The 19,717-nt window shown below is 32.4% G+C and overlaps 1 pseudogene; it reads right to left on the bottom strand.

Annotated features, from left to right (window-relative positions):
• Positions 1-2,984: 2,984 nt before the first annotated feature.
• Positions 2,985-5,642, bottom strand: LOC140431800 (transient receptor potential cation channel protein painless-like; annotated as a pseudogene).
• Positions 5,643-19,717: the final 14,075 nt, after the last annotated feature.

Genomic DNA, 19,717 nt, shown 5'->3' with positions numbered 1-19,717 from the left:
CATTGTTCCGTACTTTCTAATTAGCAACACAGAATGGTCAAGCTTTACTTTTTAATGAAGTTATAGGGTATACATTTAAAAAAATAATTTAAAAAATTAATAAAAGAAATTTTTTATTATACGATTAAAATTAAATTCTACATAAAATAATAAACATGTATATATAAAGTTTTTATAATTAGTTAATAATAATACATATAATACGTGACATCGATATGGAATAATACTTAACTTTAAAGGAATGTGGTCTGATGGTTTTTATTGCATGCAAAAATATAAATTATATTCGTACAAGCACCTTTTGTTATTCTTTTTGAGACTATATTATTTTCGAACGAAAATTACATGTTTGACAAAATAAAATTAGGAGCATTCATGTGAAATTTTGACAGTCAGTTTTAGCTCAAAAAGAATGTCATAATATATACACGAAAAAAGTCTATAACATATTCACAACCAAAAATGCACACGAAATGCGAAAACACCGCGTGATCATTTCCTTATATTATTTTTGAACCTACAGTTACAGCAACTGAAATGATTACCGACTTGCAATGCACGTAGACTATAGCGATAGGCCTAGATACTAAACACTGCCTAAATATATAACAAATATTCAGGGAAATGTTCAGTTGAGGTTTTAAAACCGGAATAGAAACTAGAGAAGAACTATACTGTATGCAACTACTGACAAAGAAATGCTACGACCAAAAAAATAACGTGTCTTTTATCTATTATGTAAAAATATTTGACAGTTGAAAACACGAGCCCTACATGTCTGAATACACAAAATACAAAAATGTTCGAAATACCTACGAGTAAAATAGAACTTACATTAAAGACAGATATAAAAAATTACACGTTAATAATTGAGTAGTAACCAATATAATATAAGTAACAAAGGTGTTTGGTGAGGATGTATACCAAGTCCTGTTTTGATTATTATATATGCAGAAAATATCTTCGAAAAATCATTAAACAACAAAAAGACTCGGAATAAAAGTGAAAGAAATAACGATAAATTATGGAGAACACAGAGCAAAGATAAGGGCTATAAGAACAAGAGGCCAAGGAGACAAGAACACAGCAAACAAACTAAATAGACAGACCTAAGACGAAAAACCTACGGCGGAAAATATGACAACCATGTGAAATAACAGAAAGAAATAAAAACATGAACCATGTGTGGAAACTACAGAAAATACTAAGAAACGACAGGAAACTCATGCCACCTCTACATGGAAAAAAATGGCTAAGGTATACACACCGAAGACAAGGCTGAAGTCTTGAGAACCACACTAATAAGACAGTGTTCTAACAACCACCACCAAGAAGAAGACTATGACTTTAACTCCTGGTGAAAGCAGCCGTTTATCTAACCAACATAATAAACGCACTGATGAAATCTAGAAGATTCACTAATCGATGGAAAGAAGCCCATGTGATCACAATCCATCAACCAGGAAAAACAGCAGTTTTCCACACAACTCTAGGCTAATAAGCTTACTTACTGCCATCAGTCAGCAAAATGTCTGAAATACTGATACTATCAAGGCTCGAAGAGGAAACAGAGAGACTACAGATGTTACCGAAAGCCCAATTCAGATTAAGAGCCGGTATAAAGATTTAGACTGATCTACAAAATAAAGAACTATCCATATAGCAATGCATGAAAAAGCTACTCTTCTTGTACCTCGCAAACCGAAAGTTCAAGATTTGCATGACACATCCTATCCGAAGTCGGAATTCCAGAGGAAGAGGTACCACGGAGAGATATTCTGATTTCTTTGCTGTATAACATATACATACACAGCCAATATCCTCAGAATACCAGTCACCATGATGAGCCTATATGCAGACGACACGTTAATAGTATACAAGATATAGCAACTAGAAATTTTCAGACAGCACTAGACGCCATAGAAGAATGATGCATACAGTAGAAAATGCAGTAAGAAGCCGGTGAAGACCTAAGCAATGATGTTTAAAAAGAGACGACAAAAGAAGGCAAAAATAACATCCCGCCAATATCAGAAGCCTAACTTGAAAAAGAAGCAAATTAACATTTAGAACAAAGACAAGGCTCATCAACAGCATCATACTGCCCATTCTGACATACGCATCTCTCGCTTAAGGGACAGACTTGCAAGACGAACAAAAAGATCTAAGCTGCCGATAACGAAACACTACGAGAGGCAACGAACGTCTCTCGATACGGAACGGAAAGATTCCTTTACTTTAGAAGAATACAAGACTAAAGCGCCATACGCTCTCCTGGACTTTACGCGGAGAAGAAGTCAAGTGGAAGTCTGGTTTCCCAAGACTCTCACGTGACAAGCATTATTATGATGATAGCAAAGAATATAGACGCTTAGCGTATAAGCGTCTATATTCTTTGATTAAAGCCTCTCATAGCGCATCAGCGTGTTATGAGGGGGATTATGGAAGAGTGCCTGGAGAGCAACTGAGCCTCGGTTGATTCGTCCCTTGATCTACCTGGACAGATCTTTCTCACTACAATGAACTGTATCCCCAAATGTTCCTACGAATATGAAGAGTTTATTGAGGTCGGGGTTTACTATTGAGTGTTGTGTGTGTGTGTGTGTGTAAAATCAAAAAGAAAAAGGTACATTTGATAAGTTAAGTAAAACTAAAACAAAAACGAAACACATTTATCTATATTCTCTATAAAAACCTGCCAAAATTTCACCGATTAAAAAAATTGAAAGATTTAATATTTTGATGCATCCTTAAACATGTATTTAGTTCAAAAATGGGCAATAAAGCACTTTGATCTGCTTTTAAACACTGAAATATGTTCTAAAGCTATTGAAAATAATATATATTCCTAATTTTGATAATCGGTTTCTTCTGACTTCTTACAATACTGTTAAATTTCTTAATAGATCCTCCAATTTATTCTAAATCATAAAAATTTCCTGTTCAAGTTTATCTGCATCTGGATTAATTTTCATCTGTTCTTTCTTAGCTTGTACTAATTCATTAATTCTTCGCACAGTTTCTTTGTCTAAGTTAGTAGTATTGCACCAAGTGGCACATGCTTGATTTTTCCCTATCGGTTTTATAATTCTTCCGGATTTATTAGGATAGACGGGTCATTTCGTAATTAAGGAAATGGGGAAACAGCAGATATATTGGGCCAGGGGCTTAAATATACTGTATTGCAGATTTTGACCGAACGAAAAGCAGCAACAAAAGTCGTTAAATTTGTTAAACATATTTTTAGGTACAATATTACCCAAAAGCATTACTTCAACATATCTAATATGCTGTGCTCGATATATATGTCCTAATAGCTCAGCATCATTTTTAATCATTTGTGTATCGCTTACAGCAAGACCATTGAGGAGGTTGAGCAATATAATGGCAATCATAAAATAAACATAACAAATATTAATTTACTAACAATGGGAAATTGTTTCAAAATTCATATCACTAGCTTCAATCTCCCAGTTAACATCACTATTGTTTTAAATACTGATTTTCCTGGATCCGCAAAGGAATCATCATCGCCTCCTTCCGTATTATTTGCAGATGGCTGTTTGACTCCTTCGGTGAAAAGAATATAACAACTAAGCGCAAATGCTATTAGAAGTAAGCGAATACCAAAGAAGGAACTTGAAGAAATTGTATGACACTGTTCGCAACATTACAACGTTGTAGATAACTTCGGGGTGCTGCCCTATCATAAGTATTAATTCAAAAGCTGCTAAAAGTATTGATAAAGACGAAAGTTGTTTTCGGGTGTTAACGCTGGGAGAATCAATAAAGAGATCGAACCAGCTAAAATAATCAAAATAATTTCCATATAATTTTCGAAATTTGTAAAATACTTCTTAGGTAGTACAAAGATCTGAAAGAGTTCTCGTGAACATTAAAACAAAAAATGTTATTAATAATATGATCCATGAGAAGTGCTTGAGGAAGGTTTGGAATGATGAAAGTTCGTCAACAAAATTGGCATAGTAAGAAAATATATAAATAACCAAAGATGCACAAAAAGCTACATAAAAAGCAAGATTCGTAAAAAACAGCCACCGTGTTCTATGCCATTTTCATATACAAGAAACTCACTATCACAGGGTGTTTAAGCAAATGCTTGAATTCTGGGGCTGTACTCATATATGATATAACTTCGGTTTCATGAACAAGCTCTTTATTACCAGAGTTTCTACCAGCCTCAGCATCAGGATTAAGAATTTCTTCGGCAGGGGGAACTAACGTGCGATAATTAAGGGTTATAGTGAAGTCTTCTTCTTCTCCTTTTACCTTTGAGATCAACTGAACGCAGTTATCTAAATGAGCTTCTAACAATTCGGGTTCCATGTCTTGAACAGGCATAAAACCGAAGTTATTTTTGGAACCTAAAGAAGCTCCTACGTCTAAAAGTTATTAATAATAACTGTGTCGCATATTCTTATAGCGTAATGTAATGGAGTATTTCCAGAATCATCCCTTCCATTTATGTCATAAAGGTTTCTGTTATATTTTATCTTTTGAAGAAAGTGATCACAGCACAACTTCCAATTAATTTCTGGGAAACTTTGGACTGTCGTAATTTTTTAATAATATTGGTAAAACAGATTGTGGAATTTGGTCGTCATTCTCATATTTGTTAATGAGGAATTTCAAATATCTCGTGGAAACCATGTTCAGCTGTAATTTCTAAAGGTGTCTCTTTTTTACCACTTGTGGTTTTGTTTTTGTCTGCACCTTTCTCGAGTAAATGTTTCACTATCCGTTTATTACCTACTTTGCATGCCAACTGTAAAGAGTTAGATTCCCGTTTTCACTGTTAACTAAATCGCCAATCATTTCACTGTCCTCAATTTATAAAATCATTTTCTTGATTTAGTCTTATAAGTTCAAATAACGAATCTGCTCCTTTTGGACTGATTTCTTTAAGTGGAATTCCGTTTAAGTTGTTATTATCCCCCTTTATCTGGTAACGATCCATCGTACAAGTTTCCCAGCTATTATCAAATCTCTAGCAGTTCGGCCTCGAGAGTTATGAGAATCAATATCAACTGAAACACGACTATAATCTAGAATCACTTTTACAATATCGTTTAAGTCTTTTTAGCTGCCCACAGAATAGGAGTCATCATTTTATTATCTGCCAAATTAACCATTTATACCTTCGTCTATTAAAAGTTTAGCACATTTGACAAAGTCTTTTGAATTTTTATTACCATGTCTAATTAAGTATAATGTAACATTAAGCATACCTTGCGCTAAACTTCATTTAAATGGAACTTTCTCTTCCTTTAGTTTGTCTATAATAACTTTTAAGACAAAGTAGTCAGCTCGTTCAGCGGCATAATGAAGTACCTCCCATTGATTTTCGTCTTGATACCGTACATCCGCTCCTAAGTCTATTAGCAACTTGACTGTCTTTGCTTCTACTTCCTTCTTCGTACATGCTATCAACAAGATCGGTTTATTGTGGTCAGGATAGAGGTATTTTAAAAAGTTTCTCGGTGACTAACGTCTCCAATTGATCTGTTTCATTTATTAGAACACGATCCAGAAGAACCTCTTCGGGAGCAGGACAAATACTGTTAGTTCTTGTAAATATGGTAGATTTATCGCCATTGTTTATCTTCGAATACATGGTGGACCTAAAACAAAGAAGCCTACATTAGTATTTTTATCTATACAATGATTTTAATAATTATTTATAAGTTGTTATTTTCCATTATGTTCATAATTTAAAATAAAATTGGTTATTGCATTTATTATTGTAAATGTCGACATGTTTTTTCTTTAGATATCTATTTCTATTATTGTAGTGTACAATATACAAGCGACAATATATAGTGATTTCTGATATTCATCAATCAGCAATCGCGTCCACTGCCGGACATAGGCCTCCCTCAGTTCTCTCCAGTGTTCTCTACACTGGGTAGGGTTGTAGCCAGTTTCCCGCTACACGTTTTATATCATCGGTCCATCTAGTCGGTGGTCGTACTTGGCTTCTTTTATAGTTTCTGGGCCTCCATTCCATAATACGTCTTGTCCACCATCCATCTAGTGTTCTGGCTAAGTGTCCTGCCCAGTTGCACTTAAGCGTCGTGGTTCTTTCGATGACGTCTTGAACACTCCTGATCCTTTGCCTGATTTGTTGGTTTGTTATGTGGTCTTGAAGGCTCACGTTCAGCATTGCACGTTCCATGGCTACTCTGAGATAGCGCGTGATTTTTGCGTGAGTGTTAAAGTCTCTGCTCCATAAGTTTGGACAGGCAAAACACATTGGTTATAAACGTTTCGCTTGAGATACATGGGAATTGAACTTTTTAGAATACGGCTTAATTTGCCAAATCCTGGCTACGTCAGGCCTATTTGCCTCTGTATTTCATGTGTTTGATTGTCTCTGCTTATTTTGATCTCGTGTTTCAGATATTTGTAAGTGTCTGTTCGTTGTATGGTATTATTGTCTATAGTTATATTTCCACTCATTACGAGATTTGTCATAAGTTTAGTTTTCTCAAAGTTTATCTTTAATCCTGCTCTTTCAGGATATTGACTCTATAGCTGCCGTGAACAATTTTGGTGAAATATTGTCTCCTTGTCTAAATCCTCGACCTAAGCTGAATTTTCCTGTGTCTTCGTGTAGTCGTATACTTGATGTAGCGTTCTCGTAGATGTTTTTGATTAGTGTCGTGTACCTGTAATCTATTCGGCTTTGATTTTGGGCTTCCAGTACTGTTTCAAACCCTACAGAATCAAAAGCCTTCTCGTAATCGACAAATGCAAGAACCAGTGGTATGTTGTACTCGATGCACTTTTCTATTAAGATCTTTTTAGTATGCAAATGGTCATTTGTGCCATATCCTGCCCTGAAGCCTGCCTGTTCCTTGGGCTGATAGAAATCAAGTTTAGGTGTTAGTCTCTTTGTTAAGATTTTCATAAAGGGTTTGTACATATGTGTCAAGATGCTGATGGGTCTATAATTTTCTAATTTAATAATATCGCCTTTTTTGTGTAACAAGACTATCACTGCATGGTTCCAGTCTTTTGGAATCGTACCCGCATGTAAGCATTTATTAAACAGTTCGCTTACTGATTTTAATAGAATTTCTCCTCCTGCTTTTATTGCCTCAATAACGAGTCCATCATCACCAGGCGATCGATGATTCTTCATTTCCTTTAAAGCTGCTCTTACTTCTGACACAGTAATGGGTAAAAGTATTTAAGATCCCTGATTTAGGAGAGTCTTTACTCGTGTCGAGAAATTGTCTTGTGATCTTTGGCTGGCATAGAGGTCTTTATAAAACTCTGGTTATTTTCAGAATGTTTTGTTTATCTGTTGTTGCCTTTCCGTCTTTATCTCTCAGCTTGTATATTTTTTTTTACTTTGTGTGTTTTCTTTTCATTATCTTTAAACCTTTGTTCTCTTCTACTGTTTGAGTAATTACATTAGTATTATATCTTCTTACATCTTTTCTAATTTCCGCTAAAATTATTTTATTTAGTTTTCTATATTCTTCTTTGTTTCTCTTTTCGTTCTCGCTTAGGTTTCGTCGCATTTCCATGAGAGCTTTTGTATCTTTGCTAATCTTTTCACTTTTGGTGTCATTTTTCTTGCAAAATTTGAGTTGTGCGTTTCTAACCGAGTTTGTTATTAATTTATTGTGATCGTCGATACTTAGAGGTTTGGGATTATTACTCTGTAAAGTTTCGGCTATATTTTTTATGTATGCTTCTGGCTGATTTGGTGAACTGTTTATCATCTTTGCTCTTTCTTTTTGTAGGTTTATCATTACTCTAGCTCTTACTGGTCTGTGGTCGCTTCCTACTGATAGTTTATTGAGTACAGTGACATCTTAAATAATTTGCTTTTTATCTGTTATTATATAATTATATTCGCTCTTAGTTATTCCGTCTGGACTAGCCACTCTGAGATAGCGCGTCTATTTCTTCTTAAAAAAAGGTATTTCTGACATTAGTGGTGTAAAAATAAAGAGGATTGTGATTCCAAAAACACAAATACCAGGTATAATATAAGTCACACTAGTTTCAAGCAAAGCAATAAAACCATTGAAATACACTATACAGAATTTCTTAAGATACTGATGTTAATATCTTCTATAACATTGCAAAGTCTGTTCCCACTTACAAAAATGCGGAACATACAGAATGTCATGTGCTGACATTTTGTCAGTTCTAATATGTATAACATTCACTTACATGGCTGACATAAATAAAAGTGTGAATTAAAAATTACGAGTATATTTATTTAATCCAAGGGCATCGACCACCATGTCAAAAATTCGATAGATGGTTAATGAGGTTAGAAAGCGTATTCAAGTATTTGGTATTCACAAGATAAGCAAGCAGCTTACTTATTACAATTACATGGGACCAGAAGCTTATGACATACTGTATAATAAGTTATTCTCCCCAAACACCCGGATATGAAATCTTATGATGAATTAGTAAATATCATGAAAGAGCATTACAACCCAAAACCTCTAAAAATAGCAGACATTTTTCGTTTACTACAGAGAAAACAACATGAGGAAGAAAGTGTAAAAGAATACTTAACAGTTCTACAAAGATTGTCAATTATTTGGAAATTTGATAACTATCAAAAGAAATCAAAGAAATCAATTTGTATTTGACCATAATGAACGTATTTAGAGTAGATTATTGGAAAAAAAAATGTAACTATCGAAAGGGCCATTGAAGTAGCTTTTAGTATGGAAACATCAGCAAGAGATACTGCTCAGTTACATCAATCACATGCAGGGATGGTGAATAAACTAAGTGTGGAAAAGAAGACTGAAAAAAATCAGCTATACAACATCAAGAAGAGTCCTCAAATAGTGCAAATCATGTTAATAAATATTTCAACATTTTTAGTTGTGGGTCAGAGCCACACTTAGCAAATAAATGCCCCAAAAAGGATTTACAATGCAATAATGTAAGAGGATGGGACATTTGAGTAAGGGCTGCATGAAGAGACAATGATACTAGTCAGGTAAATTAGGTAGAAGAAGGTCAATTGGATGAAATCTACAGAGCCAATGTGACCAATAATTTTAAATGGCTCCTTATGACAAGTTATATCTCGTTTGAAAGGTATTGAACATACCTATTCATGATATAATTTTGTTTGGGTTTTTTTTGCTAATTTAGACGACTAAATTAAATAAATACTAAAATTATAGTTTCGTATTTACTTAATAAAGATTAAAGAATCAGTTATTATATTAAGCGTTCAAAATGTGCTCTATCTACTTCCTGACAGTAATTCATTCTATTACTAAACTCTCGTCGAACTCGTTCAAAATGTGTCGAGGGAGATTTCCATACATTCTTCAATAATGCGCTGTTTCAAAATGTCAATACTATCGGGTGCTGTAGCGTAAATCTTAGATTTCAAGTTCCCCCACAAAAAAAATCTAATGCTATAGGTCCAGTGACCGAGCGGCCATTCAATCGAATCGAGCACCATCTTGTCGAAACGGTATTTCCAAGTTGACGAATTCGTCTGGATGATCTTCCAGAATTTCAAGAATTAACGGCTAAATTACGTTTTGTAACATATCATTATACACTTCACCGATTAAGTTAGCATTGAGAAAAACGGGCCCAACTATGTGGATTCCGAAAAAAATTAAAAAAGGTATGCTTTCAGCATCGATTTGCAAAAAAATTGCACTTCCCAGTATTGAAAGTTTTAAATACCTATTACAAACGAAACCTCTAGTGCTACAATTATGGAGTACATGATTTTAAGAAAGATTCTGGATATTTTTATGTGTGGAATGAAACCACAGCTGAAAGAGGCTTACAAGACCTTTCTTCATGTCTAGTAAACCACCTGCAACTTATTGGAAAGAATAAAAAGCATGTAAGTATTTACAGCTTAATAGCTCATACCTGTGGAGGTCAAAATTGCGACATGAATATGTATTTAGTATAAATAGTATTAATGAGGTCTATTCAGAGTGATGAGACTAACATCGATATCATAGAACAAAAGTTTTTGGTTCCAGGCGTTCACATCTGTGAAACGGACGCTGATTCTGGCAGTTTATAATCATCAGCAAAAGAGAAAGGTTATCTATGTTCCAGAAGAATTGTCCTTATATTATGGCAAAGTGCTAGAAATTAAGATTTTGTTCAGCTAATGATTTAGAGAGGAATGTAAGCTAGAAGAAGAAAAACACAAAATCCTGTGAACTGGTTGAAAATTAAATAGATCAGACTACAGAAAGGTAGTCCCTAACGGAATAATGCAACAAAGAAACATTCGTGGAAGAATATGGTATAGCTAAATGTCCTAAACATAAATAATATTAGCGTTTAATAATAGATAATAGCGTTTATTGTCCAACAGAATCCTTTATAGGACAAAATATAACACTAAAGTTAAATGATATATTAATAATTCATAAGTACTAACTAATTAACACATTTGTCGAGTATTTTACCTTAACATAAAGAAACTACTCAATCACCTAGGTAGATCTCAGCCATCCTAGTAAGCTGCTTTTAAACTGCAGTGAAAAATATCGCAGTAAGCACTTAAGGAATTATAATAGTTGCATATGAGAATTAGAGGAGAATTTAACATAGATTAGTTGTAGCTTGTGTATTTCTGAACGTAATCGAATTTCTCACTGGATAAGATGGAACGTTAAATTTTTTTGTCGAAGAATATCAGGGCAGTAAATGAGATTATGTAGTAGCTTGTACAGGAATATTAGGGAGGCATTAATTCGTCTAGATTCTAATGATACTACGTCCAAACCGCTACACAACTCACTATTGCTGATGCCCCTCTTGGGATATATGCCGTTAATTTGGAAGACAAAAATTTAAAAAATTTTCGCTGCACCTGCTCTATAAGTTGGATATGTACATCATAAAAAAGGTGACCAAATGACAGGGCATATTCCAGTTTACAGCGTACAAAAGTATAATAAAGTAATTTAATGGCTTAGTATTAGTGAGATTTCGACTATTTCTAATTATGAATCCATAAGATTTAAGTGCTTCTTTAACCTTTAAATTTACATGTTCAAACAAAGGTGAGTTTTATAATCAAATATGTAACTCCAATGTCTTTAATTTTATTTAAACGTTCAAGTTCATTGCAGTTGATAATATAAGGATGGTATAAATTAGACTGTTTCCTAGAATAACTAACTACTTTGCACTTATTGGCATTAAGATTCAAATGATTTGCATTACACCATTCACGTACACGATTCAGTTCACTCTGCAAAAAATGACAGTCATTAAGGTCGCTTATCAATAAATAAATCTTTAAATCTTCGGCATAACTTAAACATGGTGCAGAAATTGATTCACACAGATCGTTAATAAATAACAAGAAACAATAATGGACCTAGATTAGAACCTTGTGGAACCCTGAAGAAGCTAGGTACTTTTTCCCCATTTGTAACCATTATAAGGCACCACAAACTGCGTTCTATTTGACAAGTAAGACCTCATAAAAGTCACGGCATCCTCAGAAAGACCCAAAGAGGACACAATTTAGAAAAGTAATACGCCGTGGTGAATTCTGTCGAAACGCCTTCGTAAAGTCAGTATATATGACGTCAACTTGACTTCTATTATCTAGGGCCGCTGAGATATATTGTGTGACCATTAATAAGTTTGTCACAGTGGACCGGTTGGAGACAAAACCGTGTTGATATTGAGACAGCTGATTACGAGGTGCGTGAGTAAATACGATTATACAAAACTATTTCAAAGACTTTCGATAGATTGCAAATAATGAAAATTGGTCTGTATTTTTCTACCTGACCCTTTTCACCAGTTTTGAATATTGGGCACACTTTTGACTCCTTCCAGAGACTCGGATATTCCTTGTTAAGAAGACATAAATTAAAAATTTTTAATAGTGGCACAGTTAAGGCACCTATGCAATCCTTAACCAAAAAGGATGGAATATTATCAGGTCTACACGTCATTTTGTCTTTCAATTTCTTACTAGCCAAAATTATCTCAGACTCTAAAATAGGATAAAAATTTAAGTAATCTGCGTTAATTGAGGAAGAGTTAGCCTTGAAATTAATATCTGATGACAGAAAAACACTCTTGAAAAATTCTGCAAACATATTCACAATATTTTGTGGGTCGGAAGTAGTAATGTCATTATATTTCATCACACCAGGAATTCTTGAACTATTATGTTCGAATTTACGTACGACCAAAACTTCTTGGGGTTGATGGATAAAGCAATTTGAATATTCTCGACATATACATTGTAGGCCAAACTGATTTTTGATTTGACAAGGTGTCTTAACCGTTGAAACTCAAGCAAATCACACTGATTTTTGAATCGTTTAAACTTTTTTCTAAACTTTGCTTTCAATTTTGATGTTGTGAATGATATCAGCATCGAACCAGGGTGGGTATTTATGGCTAAAGTTTTTGTAAACTGGAATATACTTATTAAACACAGAAAAAATCTTATCATAAAAGTTATTTAAAGTTCGTTAACGTCGTTAGAAGTATCCAGAGAGTTCCAATCCGTTTCATACAGTTCTCGATATAAAGCAGGAAAATTTGCTTTTTTAAAGTTGTAAGTGAATTGCTCCAAACCATACCTAAATTTAGGCTAGTTTACAAATATATCCTTATATGTTATTAAGAGAGCTGGGTAATTTGGTCATCAATAGACCAAAGGTAAGTCATCATGCTTCACTTCACAACTGAAATGCGATAAGACCAAATCTAGCAGACCGAAATAAAGCCGATCGAAAGGAAAGGAAGGCCCGTAGTTTTAAAGCCACGAAATATTTATCCATCAAAGAGATCTGTTGGGGAGATAAAAAAACAAGATATGATAGATCTGCTACCGTTTATTTCTCCGGTGTATCACACGTTTGTCTTGGATCAAAACACCGCTGGTAATGTTGAAGGATAATATTGGACCTAATAATTAAGAGAGGGAGGAAGGTAATGAAGAACTACGTGGTGCAAGCCAATAACAGAAACCTTTCATAAATCCAAAAATGACTGTAATGTATTCAATGTGATAATAATGTAATACTATTCACGTTATGGTGTTCAATACAATTTAATGATTTCTAGATTGAAGTCGTTATGCTTGCGCAAGAGATGTAGATGTAGAATTCAAATTTCTAAGAAAAAACTGTATTGACCACGTAGATATGTTTTAGTTATTTATATTGTTATATCGTTTTATTTGAATTTTCAAACAATTTTAACAAACCACTGTATTTGTCAGACATGTCTTTAAATTGATTTATGCCACTTTCATTTTAAACGGGCTCATATAAAATTAGAGTTTGATATTAAAATCAGAGTAAACTACATGTAACACCAAATATTATAAATAAATATAAGACAAAATACATTTATTTTGACTATTCGATTTCCATTCCCAGAAATCATATTTTCTGAGGGAATTCTCAAGTTAAATTTATTTTCGTGTAATGGACAATTATGTCGTCCGAGAAATGCACCCCAAAATATGATAATAATCATTTTAAAGTCATCTATTAAAATGTATACTATATGTTTGAAGTTTCAATATAATTGAGGCTGATAAAAGTAGATTATTAGATTTTTTGTACCCGTATAACCAAGGTAGCCAATAAAACTAATGTGTCTAATTTGTATTTTAAGGACGATTTCTGAACTGGAAATTTAAACGTCAAAAATATATATTCAGCGAAATATCATAATTGTAGTTAACTTCTTTTACAGATAGTAAATAATATTAAAACACTACAACAAAATACCTTTAGAATAATTTAAATAACTCTCAGGACATTGAGATATTGTTAATGAAATTTCTTTTCATCAAATTTAAATTCGGTCAATTTATGTAACATAAGTGATCGGTATCAATTTTGTCTATAGGACACACCTACGCTCAGATGTGGTCTCGCAAAAGTAAAAGTACAAATATACCTACTTATTTTTAAGCGAATGTTTATGAATGGATGATGTAATTAAAAACCAAAAAAAGGTAATTAAGTGGGCACTGAAACAGTCATCTGCATCTTATTAAAGATCAACAAGATGCACATTTATATTTAGATAATTCTTGGAAGGATTCAAGAGAATCAATAATTCTTATATTAAAATAGTAAGATTTGTTTATTCGTTTTTATTTAGTTTCTTCTTTATGTTTAACATTGATAGATAAAGAAAAATATAAAGCTCAAAAAATCATAACCATTAACTAGCTACAAGATTTCTGCATTAATTTATTATGTTATTAAATAATATATTATATAAGTAATATAATAGAATATATATATACTTCTTTGGTAGATAACTTTCGGGAAAGCGTCAGTATAAGCCAATTTGTTGAATAACTTAATGTTAAATGTGGAATTTTCGGTGATAAGCTGTCTCCTTGATCAGCATCTAAATGGAAAACTTATTTAGTACAATTGGTAGACGTTAGCATCTAAAACTTACATTGAAAATGTTCAGTTAGTCCTTGTAGTTTTTTAAAATTTTAAATAAAAAACATTACAACATAAAAGGGTATTTTACAAATACGAGTACAACACAAAAACATCTCAAAAACAACAACAACTACAAGTGATGGATTCGACCGTTACTTGATGGAAATTCATTTTTATCCTGTTTATCGACACGATATGAATAAATATAAATAGTCACATAAAAGAATAGAAATATGGATCAGTTGTGTCCTGGTATAATACCTACCAAAATTTAGTTTACAAGTAAAACAAGACAGTTGATGTTAGAAAAACATTATAATTTAAACTGAAAGAGTATCTATTTTAAATATGTTCTTGAACGAGGCAACTTTGGAAAACATCCACCTACAGAAAAAGTTCATAAATAATTTTTTACTTTCAACAACAATACTATGGGTTTGTTTTTTAACAGGAGAAGTAATTCAAATTTACCGCGCGTAATGCTTGTTTTTAATTGGTCCAACCGCAGGCAAGTTTACTCACTAAACTATGACTAAACTAAAATTTATGAAATTTAAAATTCAAAATTTATATCGACGATTTTTTGTATTTTTTACGTTATTCTTTTACTTTTTTGATTTTTCGTTTTCATTTATATAAACAACAGTTCTTTTCAGAACTATTTAGCGACGTATTAGTGTTAATAAGATAACAATATGGGATTCAATGCCAAGTACTATTGGTAATTATCCTTCTTTACCTAAAAAAACACCGAGTAGATTTTGGGTCATTTATCATCAAATGAAAAACAATGCATTACAAAACACGTACAAACAAATAAAAATTGATAATCCTGGAATGAAAATAACAGCCATGGTAGCAAAAATAAAACCTGCAAGAGGTAGTTTTGCAGAATAGTTATCGTTAAAATTAAAACTTACTAAAGTAATGTGCTAATCTTAGGTGTTGCGAATTCAAATATTTTACAGAACAATTAAAGAATATAAGCAGACATGAAACAGTAAGATGTCCTAAAAATATTGGCGGTCGACCTTCTATCCTTGTAACATTCGATGAAAGAGTTAAAACATATGTACCTACGACAGATAGTACACAGCTTCTTTCTCAAGAATGAAATGCCCACTTTAAGTAAAATTTTAAGTGAAATTAACAACCGCCCAGATCTTCCAAAAATATGTGTCGTTCATTATTATATTTAAGCAAATCAATTTTAAGTGAGTAAATATGGGTTAGCCACAATAATTTATATAGTAAAAGTATCTAAAACAGGTTTTATTTTTATTAATCGGGTATATTATTGTTACCTACTAAAAATAGTTTTTGTAATTAAAATTTATGAGCTACATGAGAAATGATTGTTATTGCACCTTTCTTGTTTAATCAAAATATATCCTATTTATAGATATAAGTACAACAGTCTTTGTGTGACATGTTTTTGGAAACATACCAGTGTACAAATATTTTCATTTTAAATATCATGTACTTACATTTCACTGTTCTCATTTAAAGATATTATACTTGGTATGTCACTTATTTTGATTCAACAGATATAAGAACGAAGAAAAGGGAAGAACAGGAAAAAAAAAGGAATATTTTTTACTTTAGATGTAAGCAGAATCATTGCAGCAAATATTGCACATAACTATAGATTGTATAATGATATAACCAAGACATAAATAGAGAGATATTTTGGAAGACTAATAAAATTATTAAATTTTTATTTTTACATACATCTCGAATATATATTATACACTAAATATTATTTTCCTCTAATATCTAAATCGATTTCTGACTCTGAGTTGTTTGTAATAACTTGGACTTGATGATATGCGAATAGTATTTAATGTGATATTTTTCTAGATGATATTTATACTAAATATAGTTCAAAATGTTTAAAAAATTTATAAACGTATGTTATTTATATCTCATTATCATAAGAAAAACGGCAACTATTTTTTAAACTAAGTGTATACTTGTTAGAAAGCTTTTTCATTTTGTTTTCATCACAATAAAAGAACTGTAGTAAATTAATGTTGTGATTGTCATAGTCATAGACTTTGCTTTTGGTATTTCTACTTTTATGCTGTATTGATACAGTTGGTTATGTTCTTCCTGGTTGTATATACAAGAAAACTGCAAAATTATGCTAGAATGTAACATAAAAGATTGAATTTGTTAATTATCTCACAAAAATCCAGTATTTTTTAGTAAATTTTATTATTGATAACAATGGGACAAAACTCACTGTCAAAATTAAACAAGAATCCAGCATTAAAGAAATTGCAAGTACACACTTATTTATACAAAGTATTATTTTTAAAATATTGATACATAAGTAAACAATCTATCTAATGAGGTAACTGATTGGCATGCATGAGAAGTAGGACCACACCTATATTTGAACCATAATTAATTATGTGATGGGAAACATGAAAAAGTTAATTCGAAAGCAGTAAAGTTAACTCTTCTGGTAAGAAAAAAATTTAGATCAAGAAATTGATCACAACCAGAATAAGAATATGGTCTACGCAGTTTAAAAGAATAGTATTTCAGAAATCTTTAAACTCTCTGCAACTTTTTGATACAGCTTGAGTAAATGGAAAACAAAACAGAGTTGAATTTTCAACTTGAGGCAGATAAAAAAGTGTAAGTTTTTAGAGATGCAATCCTACAAAAAATCTCTTATGTCTTTTAAAGAAACCAAGCCATTTCATAGCTTTGTTGCATATAAGATCTAGTTGCAAATTAAAAATTTCTATGAAAAACCATACTTAGATCTGTAACATTATTGACTCTCCCTATCAAAATATTCTCTAAATTATATTAAATACCATAGACTCGAGAGATTTATAACACTGGATCAGCCGATATTTAAATTTCAACTTCTTCATAACAATCCAACATTTTTTTATTGTAATTAGAAAAACAAAAAAAAAAACATAAACAAACAAAGTTAGGTTAGAATCGACGTCCAATAATGATTACTGACTCTGAGATAGCGCGATGTAATTGGTGACTTTTCTAGTAACTTTCTTGGGTGTGAATCTGTCTTTTTAGTTTACTCCTCCTGGTTAAAAAAACAAACCATAGTAAAATAAACAAGTTTTTTTGTTTTCTTATTTATCGACACGAAATGAGTACATATAAATTGTCACATAAAAGAATAGAAATACCGACCAGTTTTGTCCTGGAATAATACCAAAATATAGTTTACAAGTAAAACAAGAAAAAGCAGTTGAAGTTAGAAAAACATTATGATTTAAACTGGAAGAGTATTAAAAAATTAAGCTATTTTAAACACGTTTTAGAACGAGACAACTTTGAAAAAGATGCACCTGCAGAAAAAGTTCATAAATAATATTGCTTAATCCCTTAGATTTTGCTCATTTTCATTTTATGATGTATTGTATTTGAGGTTTGTCGGGGTGGTCATATTAAAATCGAGTGAAAATTCTGATAAGAAGGTATCAATTATTAAGTTTTTTCTGCATTAACTAACCCTGTATTTAGATCTTTGATATAAAATTTGTGCTATAAGAGTTGTGAGTGTAAATTATAAGAGATGTTCGCTATTTCAAGGAGAGGCATGCTATCTAGGACATATCGTTTTAGTAGAAAGAATTGAGAACTGATCCAGGCAATACTTCAGTTATTAAGCCAGGAAGTAAAATGGAAATTAGAAGTTTTCTTGGATTCTGTTCATATTACCAAACAATTATTAAATATTTTTGCCGCATTGCTAAGTTCCTTTATCGACAAATCTAAAACATCATTGAATTTGTCTGGACACCGAATTGTTAAAACGCATTTGTAGATTAAAAAACGACTTACAAAAACATCTATTCCTAACCTATCTACGAGAAGATGGAAAATTTCTGTTGGAATGTGACACATTTCAGAATGGTAATGGCGCTGTATTATCACAAAAACAATAGGAAAGGCTGAAAAGAATGACTGCGCTACCACAAAACAGCTCCTAGCTGTTCTAAAAACCCTAAAGCAGTTTCATACTTTCTTTTATAATAGAAAGTTTATAATTAGAGCTGACCATAGCGCTTTGAATTGGCTAGGGAATTTTAGAAAGCCAAGGGTACAAGTTGTTTGGTGGAGAGAGAGAGAGACTCCAATAGTAGAACTTCGACGTAGTTCATCGAAATGGGTTTCTCTATAACAATACCGATATTCTTTCTAGGTGACCCTATTTGGAACGATAATACCAGTACTGTAGACTTAAAGAAAAAGAGAATGTAACCAAAGAAGTAAGTCTCCAGATGACTACATCAGTGTCAACTACTTTGAAAAACCTTAAAAAGAGTCCAAAGAAAGATAACGCCTTAAAATCATACAAGAATGCCTTAAAAATGGAGTAAGACCTATTTGGCAGAATAGCCAAATACAGTGGAACTACAAACGTGTACTGGATTCAATCGGAAGTGAGAAAGTCACGATAGAGTACGTACAGTTTAACAACTGGTACTGCCAAAATCACCCATTAAAAGTGTGTTGCAAGAACTTCATAGAGCTTTTCTGGATGACATTTTGAAGTCAAAACAAAACTTGCCATAATTGTAAACAGATATTACTAGATAAATGTTTGCCGAGATGTAGAAGATTGGTGAAAAATTGAGATTTATGTAATGGTAGAAAAGGCTCTAGAACAAGAACTCGTGGAAAAATATCACAATATCTTTTTGTAGAGCCTTTTGAACGATTTGCAGTGGATTATCTCAGTCGACTATCGAGATAGTGAGAGGAAATAAGAACGTAATGGTCGCAATGGGTATTAAGAAAACCCGCACTACACCTCTTCATCCGCAATCAGACGGAATGGTCGAAAGATATAATAGAACTGTTTATTAATACCTTTCAATGTTTGCCGCTGATAATCATAATTCCTTTATTTCTGTTAGCCTATAGAAGTTCCGAATATGAAGCGACCTTTTATTCTCCGTAGATAATGATTACCAGAAAAGAAATGAAGCTTTCTCAAGATCTTATTTATGAAAGATAGCCTCCCTGCGGAAAAAACATTCATCCCTGAAGTACATCGAAAATTTGAAGAAAAAAAATTTGAAAAAGTTTACGATTTTGCTTGTAAAAGTTTGAAGCTTCAAAGTAATAAAGTTTTAATTCAAACTTTCGAAAAAGGAGACCCAGTATGTTTATACAATCCCAAACGTAAGTAGAAGTAAACCCAAGGTAGTTCATATCGAGAGATTAGCTCCATATAATGAAACTGATCCACAGTGTTACTCTGAGATAGCGCG

This window comes from Diabrotica undecimpunctata, unplaced genomic scaffold (assembly GCF_040954645.1).
Source record: "Diabrotica undecimpunctata isolate CICGRU unplaced genomic scaffold, icDiaUnde3 ctg00002026.1, whole genome shotgun sequence".
Taxonomy (NCBI): Eukaryota; Metazoa; Arthropoda; class Insecta; order Coleoptera; family Chrysomelidae; genus Diabrotica; species Diabrotica undecimpunctata.
The sequence above is the reverse complement of the archived record's forward strand: the minus strand, read 5'-3'. Positions and strand labels throughout refer to the sequence as shown.